Source organism: Euprymna scolopes, chromosome 19 (genome assembly GCF_053919585.1).
Source record: "Euprymna scolopes isolate OS-2025 chromosome 19, ASM5391958v1, whole genome shotgun sequence".
Taxonomy (NCBI): Eukaryota; Metazoa; Mollusca; class Cephalopoda; order Sepiida; family Sepiolidae; genus Euprymna; species Euprymna scolopes.
This window is the reverse complement of record NC_136500.1, coordinates 107,301,782-107,311,322: the sequence shown is the minus strand read 5'-3', so window position 1 is coordinate 107,311,322 and position 9,541 is coordinate 107,301,782. Positions and strand designations below refer to the sequence as shown.

The following is a 9,541-nucleotide window of genomic DNA, read 5'->3' as shown; positions in this document are numbered from 1 at the left end:
AATGGCAAAAACACTAGAGGATGACCTCCAATCTGTAGTGGAATTGGGACAAAAATGGATGATCACATTCAATGCTGCCAAGACTAAACTGGTTTCCTTCCATAATTACAAGAAACCTTCTTTGCCACAAATAGCAATGGCCAGTACATCTTTCAAACTGCTTGGCCTAACGTTCACAGGAAACATGAGTTGGAACAATTTCATTCAAAGCATTGTCAGGGCCGCTGCGAAGAAGGTAGGTTCTTTCTACCGTGCTAGAAAACTACTGATACCTGAAAGTATCCTGTACCTCTATAAGACCACCATTTTCCCATGTATGGAGTATTGCTGTCACATTTGCGCTGGTGCATCTGCTGCTTGTCTCTCGCTCCTAGAAAAGGTTCAAAAGAGAGTCGCCAATCTGATAGGCCCTGAACTGGCATCTAAACTTTAGCCTCTGTCGCATCGACGAAATGTTACATCCTATTCTACAAGTATTTTAATGGTGAATGCTCTGGCGAACTGCAGACACTTGTGCCCCCACGACGTAGACACCCTCGACAAACCCGACAAGCAGCTAAATCCCACCCCCACACAGTAGAGATCCCTAGCTGTAAAAGATCTTTCTACTCCAGTAGTTTTTTTCCCAGAACCGCTAGACTCTGGAATTCCATTCCAGGTCCCTGCTTCCCTAACTATACTGACATGCAGAAGTTCAAGTGTAACGTGAACCGACATCTTGCTGGCCAAATCCCAACATAGTACTCCAGTAGTTGTTGCCCCTGATAGTAGCCCCCTACACCAAAGTGGCAATGTGCCTTGTTTGGGATGAAAATATAATAAAAACATGTAGTAGTAGTAGTAGTAGTAGTAGTAATAATAATAATAACAATAACAATAACAATAACAATAATAATAATCATCATCATCATCATCATCATCATCTGGGTATAATTCTAGTCCAAAACTTCAAACCGTATAAAATGAACCTTTAGTAAAATAATGAACGAACAAAACATGCAAGTAAATAAATCTATTTCGTCCGCCAGTTATCGACAATGTTTGTACAATATTTGTAAAATAGGTGACTGGGTAAGAGGACAGGCTTGAACGTGCAACCATTGTTTTATACTGTTTGGTAATCCTATTTTGTGTCGACGTTGGACAAACTGACGGAGAAAGACAGGGTGGCTGGAGGCGATTCATCATTCTCACTTGTCCAGGGAAAGCAACAGCAATAATTTCTTGTATTACCTTTCACAGTCAGACACAAGACAGAGATGGATGACACTTGATAACCAGATACTACGTGCCACCCAAGCGCACGCACATAAAGACCGTTAATGCCAACACACAGGTATATATATATATATATATATATATATATATATATATATATATATTTATTTATATATATATATATATATAGGTGTGTGTGATCGTGTACACAACGAATACATGAGGATATTACAATTATGATATATTAATAACCGCAACTGCATAGATATATCTACATCTGTTGATGGTATGCGGAGTGACATACAGACCTCTAGAAATAGAAAAATGAACTTATAAACTTACAAGTATATTCTTATGGACGTGATGCAGTTAAAAATCGTAATTGTGTATAGATTTACGAACTAGCTGCATCCAATAACATTTATAGTCCAAAATCTGTCTCTCTTGTGTCAATTTTCATCGATACACGAGATTACTACTTTTTTTACCGCATCAGCTTTTATGTCACTTTTCCTTTCTTTAAACTGTTCAGCATTTGAAAATTAAATTATTTTCAATCATAAGTGAGGAAGTAATTTGAAAAATAAAGACGAGATATAATATTGCACGTCGATTGCATTGTTTTGGCCTGCCTATCTCTTATTTGCATGTATGGCCATATGCATGCACATGAGTGTGGGTAGTCAGAGATTGAAACGCATCTTTTCCCGGTTGGCAATTGCTGATTTTAACGATTCGAACAGTTTCGATATACATAACATAAATCAAGGTACAAATGCTTTTAAATCTTATATATAGAATACTTATTACAATGTTGATCAAGTTCTATTAAATGATCTCGATGCTACAAAAATATCCAAATTTAAGCTTAACTAGATTTTAGAACAAATTGAAATCCAAAGAAAATTGCTTGATTGCTGTTTAAGAATTATCGATAAATTTCAAAGAAAATCTGATGCGTATCAAAGCTGAACATAGGAGGATGCATTCACATTATACCTAATTAAACACTTTATAATAATCTAACGAAACTGAAATTTGCAGAATACTTATTAAATTATGTGTACTACATGTTATTAAAATATCAGAAAAATCGAAGGTATTTGAATTTTTTCGAAGGCATTTCATGCACCTCTTTGCATAAAACCAAATGTAGCCCACATTACGGCATATAACGCATGATAGTTATCTTCATCAATTCCTAACGATCCGTTAATCAGTTTAACAGTTGATCCTATACATACAAATATATTAAAATATACACATAGGGAAGCTACCATACTAAAAACAAAACATTACAATAAGTATGTATATGAATATTTTAGGAGGTCGCTCTGCTAAAACACACACACACACACACACACACACACACACACACACACACACACACACACACACACATATATATATATATATATATATATATATATATATATATATATATATAAGGAGAGAGAAGGAGGAGAAAAGAATACGTGTTAAATACGTCTAAAACATGGGGGAGATAAAGCGAAAGTCCGATAAAATAAATAAAATGAAAAAAAAAATCAGAAAAGACGATTATAACAGACATTTAAATAAAGAATCGAAAGAGAAAGCCGGTGAAAAGCAGGTAGCGAAAAAAAAATGAAAAAAAATATCTAAACTGAAAAGAAAGCAAATTATTCCTTTGACAGCTGAGCTTAGTGCAAAAATGAAGTCTCGGATATTGTCGCAGAAATAAGTATGACATCTTAGTATAAACAGAAGATAAATGGGATTTTGTAAGGCATGGGTGGGGGCGATAAGAGAGAACAACACTATTTGTTGTTGTCTTGGCATGTGATGGGCACACCAGATGTCAGAAGGTCATGCGGTGAATAGAAACGGCGATCGAACTGGACGAAGGTCGAATTCACGTGGGTCGATGAACTACGGATACATTTTTTGTTTTATTGTGTGATTAATATTGTTCTGTTTAAAATACATGACAGCTTGCTATATCCAACGAAACATGCACCCGAAACCCGTACAAACTTCATCCACATGCACAAACATATATTTATAAAACGTACGTGTCTATTTCTTGTGTCGATAAAACTTTGATGATGGCGGGTCGAATCAGTTTTCTATTAACAATTGATCCAAAATTTATTCACGTCAAAATTGCAATATCGTAAATTAAAACGAGATTTTTAGAATAATGTTTAAAATGAATTATTCCTAGACAAAACAGCCACTTTATATTTTGTTAATAGTTTAACAAGAATTAATTACTTCCTGACCCTTCGAAGTTTGAAAGAAATTTGGACATGTTATAATATTGAATAGAAACCAGTTATGGTTAGAAGTTCTTAACAAAACATTATATATTAAAGATTGAAATTGAAAAAAAAATTATTTGCATTCAATAATTATCTAAATAGATATTAAAATAACATTATTTTAACAAAATTAGTATACTCGTAATATAGTCTTCAACAATCAGAAAAAAGGCAAGTAGATGAGACTTTATAACCAGATAAATCGCCGTTCTCAAGCATGCATACATAAGAAACAACATTATTTACACATCTATATACGCGCATATATTTATATAAATGCAATAGCTGAATGGACAAACGATATCGTGATAAATAAATGTAACCTTAAAAATGCTACTTTCGATTATTTATTATATTTAATATTATATTATTTTTAAAAACCAAAACACAGATTAAAGTAAAAGACACCTAGACATTTGGAATTATAGGGTGTAGGGTGTAGGCAGTTTTTATCCAAGGCATTATATCCGCGACTGCCACTCAAACTATAGACACCGTCTTACCGAAACGTCACATAGACGCATTATCGCATATGGCTAACGACGATAAAATCATTATCACACCTGCAGACAAAGGTGCGAGATAAAATATATAGGAAGAAACTAATTCTGGTACAATACAAATAGAAACTGATAAGTTCAACAAAATGTATAAGAAATTAATAAATAATAATAAAACTGGTCTGCCTATATAGAGCACCACCCTATAATTCCAACCTTATATGGACTTCCTAAAACTCATAAAATTATACGCCGATTCGCCCAATTATTTCAGGTATTGGCAGCACCACACATAAAATAGCACGAGCAATCTCAAAACTGTTAACTCCATTATTAGGCACCATCAGCAAATCCCACATTAAAAACCACGGCGACCTGCCCAATAAAATAAAAAAAAACCCTTAATATGAAAAACAAAACGCTAAACAGGCTTGACATAGAATCTCTATATACGAACATCCCTACTAGGAAATGCCTAAATCTACTTCATAAACACTTCAACAAAATAAAAATCGAATTACCTTTTCCAACTAACACATTAATAAACACTAGTGGGACCTGTGGAAATTCCACAGCATCATTTTTCTTAATTCTTTGATATGTTACACATTTCGACAATTATTTTTAATATTTTTAACTCACATTATCAACCACCCACTACAAACATAATACATTTGATATATTATCTGGGATGATTATTTCATTTCAAACACACCAATCAATTAACTCACATTTCGTCATTTTTCATAATTCTTGGATATGTTACTTATGTCGACAATCATTTTTCATCATTTTAACCCACATCATCGCCCCACTTACTAAAATAATAACTTTGATATATTGTCTGGCCTAATTATTTCATTGCAAGCACAGTAATGCATTAAATAACATATTATCATTTTTCATAATCTTTGGATATGTTACTAATTTTGACAATTATTTTTCATAATTTAAACCATCCTTATCGTACTCTCTTACATAATTACTTTGATATATTTCCTGGGCTGATTATTTTATTATAAACACACACTCGATTAACTCACATCTAATCTTTGTTCATAATTCTGGATATATTACTAATTTCGACAATAATTTTTGTAATTAAAACCCCACATTATGCCTCTCCCTCCTACTTATACAATATATTTGATATATTGTCTGGGCTTATAATATCATTACAAACACACCAATCAAGTAACTCACATTTCATCATTTTTCATAATTCTTTGATATGTTACTAATTTCGACAATAATTTTCATAACCTTAACCCACTATGTCGCTCCCCCTTACTTCGAGATATTGCCTGGACTGATTATTTCATTACAAACAAATAAATAAATTCTGGGTATTCTCATAGTATATATGTTTCACCTATCTTATCCAATCCCGAGTGACGTCGCATATTCTGCTAATATATATCGTTCACCCATCTCATTCGATCCCGGGCGACGCTGGGTATTTTGCTACTATATGTTTTCCACCTATATCATTCAATACTGGGCGACGCTTTCTGATAGTATATATTTACACACCTCATTCAATCCCAGGACTGACTTCATGTCCACCACTCCACTGTTGAAAATATAAATTAAAAAAAGTAATGTTTTAATCGTAAACTATTTCAGCCATTTCCGTGACTGACTTTATATCCCAAACCCACTGCTAAAAATATACATGAAATAATGTAATGTCTAAACAGTAAACTGTTTAAGCCATTTCCGGGACCGACTTTATATCCCAAACCCACTGCTAAAAATATACATGAAATAATGTAAGGTCTAAATAGTAAACTGTTTCAGCCATTTCCGGGACCGACTTTATATCCTAAACCAACTGCTAAATATATACATGCAATAATGTAATGTCTAAATAGTAAACTGTTTCAACCATTTCCGGGACCGACTTTATATCCCCAACCCTTTGCTAAAAATATACATGAAATGATGTAATGTCTAAATAATAAACTGTTTCAGCCATTTCCGGGACCGACTTTATATCCCAAACCCACTGCTAAAAATATACATGAAATAAAGTAATGTATGGATCGTAAACTTTTTCAGCCATTTCCGGGATCGACTTCTTATCTCCCATCCTACTGTTAAAAATATACATTAAATAAAGTAATGTCCAAGAAAATGGTTGCGGCCATTTCCGGAACCGACTTCATATTTCCCACCCCAATGTTAAAAATGTACATTAAATAAAGCAATGTATAATGCGTAAACGGGTTCACCCGTTTTCGGGACTGATTTAATATCACCCACTCCACTGTTAAAAATATACATGAAATAAAGTAATGTTTAAATGGTAAACGGTTTGAGTAATATCCGGGACTGACTTCATATCCCGTAATCCACTGCTTAAAATATACTTGAAATAAAGTAATGTTTAAATCAAAAACTGTTTCAGCAGCTTTTCGAAAGTAATAATAAAAACATCAACACGGTTAATCAGATGGAGTATCAGTTTCAGCATTCCAGTGACATAAATCCCCCCTTTTATGGTCTTTGTTAATGAGAAATTCTTCATTACTCATACAATTATTATTTTTGTTATTGACCAGAGAGCCCCTTTTGGGGAGCTGGTTTCCCCCCTAAATTTTTACCGACCTCATGTCCAATTCCGCCCTTGTGGGGAGGCAAGTAAACAAAAAGAAATCAGAACGGACATTTTCCAGGGCATTTTATAATTAATCAGGAGTAACACTTCCAGGGCATTTTGTAATTAAATCAGAAATAACTTTTTCCAGTTACTTTTTTAATATTAAAACTTTGTTACATTAAACATAGTACCTATTCACAATGCCCCCTCCACGGGACAGATTTAGACACCAGGTCGTTTTTTTTAACGTGGAGAAAAAATTGTCTTAGTCGTAAAGGATTTCTCTTCCACTGAGAGAGAAGAAATTGAAATGTAGCACCTGAAGACAGATACTACACTTTGATCTTAGCCAAAAGGCTAAGAAAGACAAATTATTTTTATTAGCTTTGCCTCAAAGCGACACCAATTTTTTTTAAATATTTCAATTTCCTTTTTCAAGGTGACAAGGTTTATTTGGAATATTCCACTTTCCTTTTTTAGGGATGCACAGCATGATAACGGACGGAGCGATAAGCGTAATAATATTGTATATTGGTATGATGTATTTCACATTTGGTGGACTTTATCGTCGAATATTGATAAGATCGCTAACAAACTTAATAAAATAGAACCTACCATCAATTACACTTACGAAACTGAAAATAATAATTCCATATCTTTCATAGACATACAATTAATTAATAATAATCAACTAAAATTCAAAGTTCATCGTAAAACAACTAATAAGAATGATTATGTACATTTTTACTCGCAAAAAAATGACAACGTAAAAAAAGGCATTATAATTGGATTTTATCTAAGAGCTACGAGAATATGTAACAAAGAATAACGATGAATTTGAATATATAGAAACTACATTCAAGAACTTACAATATCCATAATACTCCTTACTTAACGGTAAAAAAGGCCTTAAAAAGATCAAAACCATCCCCAAGCAAACCTAACACACGATAGAAGACTAATTGCTTCCACTAACGATAAAAATAATAATATTTATAAAAAAACCTTAACCATATCGGCTTTCAAATAGTACAACCCCCCCCTAACGATAAAAGATTTAACTCGGAAATCTAAAACCAACTATATTAAACCATTAACACAAGCCGGAATTTATACCATACCGTGCCTTGATTGTGGCAAGATATATGTAGGAGAGACGCAGCGAAACCTTGCTAAAAGATTATATGAACACAAAAGAGACATAAAGAATAACGATACACTTAATGCTCTTTTCGGTCACATAATGGAAAATGACCATCATTTCGATTTCGAAAATGCGACCCTCCTAAAGCATAGTAGGTCACACGCATTCTGCTGGAATCTGCTCTTATCTCTAACTTTACTAACACAATCAAACAGAGAAAAGGATTTTTTAACATTCCTTTCCACTTATCTAAAATAATCTAGACACTGGTTAATAAATATATAGTTGTCCCTTTTTTTTGTATATTTGTATAATAGTTCCATTTTCATACACTCCGCCAGTATATATAAAACTAAAAACATCGACCCTCTCGTCAGTGACCACACCTCTTGAAAAAGCCCGCATAATACGGGCGAAGCGTCGAGCCCCCGGTATTCCGCTTACTTTTCACATCATAACGTCGGATTGTATCCATTTTAAAATCCATATATATATATATGTATATATATATATATATATATATATATATGTATATATATATATGTATATATATATATATGTATATATATATATATATATATATATATATATATACACTGCGTACCAAATTATTAACGAGTTTACATTTTTTAAAATATTTAAGGAATGAGTGGATAAAAATCCATGAAATTTTGAGAAAGGGCTCACAATACAATTCAGCTACTCCAGTCAGAAAATAAAAGTATTTAAAGCAGTATTAGATAAACTATGGCAGAAGATAGGAATATCTTTTGATTTCAGCGTGTCAAGTTATTAACAAGGTTGAGAAAAAAAAACCACAATATACCCATAACTTGTTTATTGCAATAATTTTCAAACATTAAATGAACAAGGAAATATGCTTTGAACACAATAACTACATAGCAATTTCTACGTTGACATAATTAGTAGGGGATATGCGACCCTTTTTTATGAATGACTTGTAAAAGACGTTGGTTCACAGAATTAGTCAAATTTGTGATTTTGTCAACAGTTATTCCTCACGACACCTCTTGGAGAGCATCCCACAACTCATCTTTGCTCTTAAATTGGCGTCCACTTGCACAGAGGCGTCATTTCATGACACTCCAAAGGTTCTCAATTGGGTTCAAATCTAGTGAATTCGCAGGCCACTCCATCTTTCGTAACCCAGAGAAGCTCAGTTGTTGCAAATACTTTTTGCTTTTGTTTGCGGCATGCGAGGGAGCATTGTCCTGCATAAAAATAATGGTTCTTCTGAACGTCAACCTTTGCTTCTTAAGCCATGGTTCAAAGTACTCCTTAGTAAAAGCTATGTCGGCATTTAACGTCATTTTTACGCCTTTCGGGACTCTCCGTCGGCCAACTAACGTACTTCCGATGATCCCAGCCCAAATCATTATCCAACTTTGTTGGCGCCTTAAACGTTGATGACGATGTCGTCCATCTAGGACCCATCCCTTGCTCCAGCCATCTGGACAATCAAGAGTGACACTCACTTCATCCGTGAACAAAACTTTGGAAAAATCCGTGTTCATGTTATCCTCTGCCCATTTCAGTCGGTTTTGTATGTGATCTTGCTTTAATGGAAGCTTTGTCACAGGCTTAACAGACTGCCACTTCTTCCAGAAGGCGACATCGAGTACATTTTGAGACATTCTTCAACCCAGCTTGGTCAAATACTTCTCGACTTGGCTGCCCAGGTTTCTTAACAACTTCATGTTTAATTTGGAGTACAGAACGGTGTAGAATAACTCTTGATTTACCTTTATCAGCT

General features: G+C 33.9%; 1 pseudogene; it reads right to left on the bottom strand.

Annotated features, from left to right (window-relative positions):
• Positions 1 to 6,846: 6,846 nt before the first annotated feature.
• On the bottom strand, positions 6,847 to 6,993 carry LOC145240597 (U2 spliceosomal RNA; annotated as a pseudogene).
• Between the last annotated feature and the right edge of the window lie 2,548 nt (positions 6,994 to 9,541).